Here is a 924-nt window from a genome sequence, read left to right as displayed (position 1 = left end):
GTTGGGACTGATCCCATCATCTTAAGCAGGCGGGCACCACGGTGCACCTTGCCTGAAAAAGGGTTTTCGGACAGTGTGCTCAGCGTTGCTGGATTCCTCAAGTGGAATAAAATGATAAGCCTCGATGCGGACGACACCGGCAGCGAGGTGCGTACCTCTCCGGCCAATAGGTGTAGATCTATTTATGCTACTCGCCAACAGCATACAGGTGCCTCCTAAGAGGAAATCTGCCCCGCCCAGCAAGATCGAGCAGTTCTGGCCTCGCTGTGTTTGATGGTAATCTATACAAGCACGCCAAGTTATGCATCATTTCTAATATATCTATAGACACCGGCCACAGCCTCTGCTGACTACTCTCAGCGGAATGACAGCCTCCGGAATATCCACAAAATCGTTCGCTGGCCATACGGTATGTAGCTTAGCGAATACCACATGTACGCAAGCCACTGAACACACACAAAAAATACAATGACGAACCCGACCTTAAGGTAAACGCTCGACAGCAACGTTGCCACTAAGCTGCCGACAAAGATGCAGCTCGTCACGAAGCGTGATTTGTCAGCCATGTTCCGAAATTGCTGAATCGGACCGACGAGAAACGATGTCCCTAACAATCCAATGATGTTGCCAATGGTGTACGTTACAGCAAATTTATTGTTTTTCCCCAGCAACATGTCATTGAAGGAACCTGAGTGAAAACACCAAATGTATCGAGGAGTATACAATAAAACACCCGCTGTTAACAAGCATGCACGCAAAACCAACGCATATCAGGCCGACAGAAGCAAGTCAATGCTACTGAAAGTCAGCATGCCTTCGTTTTCTTGCTAGCCAGGGGATTCGCAAAGCAACTGCGATTTCGTACATGTCGTCACTTCGATAGCATTCATATGTGCTATCACTAGAAGTGCGACTGAACAAAGC

Source organism: Eimeria mitis, genomic scaffold, assembly GCF_000499745.2.
Source record: "Eimeria mitis Houghton genomic scaffold, Emh_scaff4671, whole genome shotgun sequence".
In the NCBI taxonomy this organism is placed as follows: Eukaryota; Apicomplexa; class Conoidasida; order Eucoccidiorida; family Eimeriidae; genus Eimeria; species Eimeria mitis.
Note: the sequence above shows the minus strand (reverse complement) of the source record.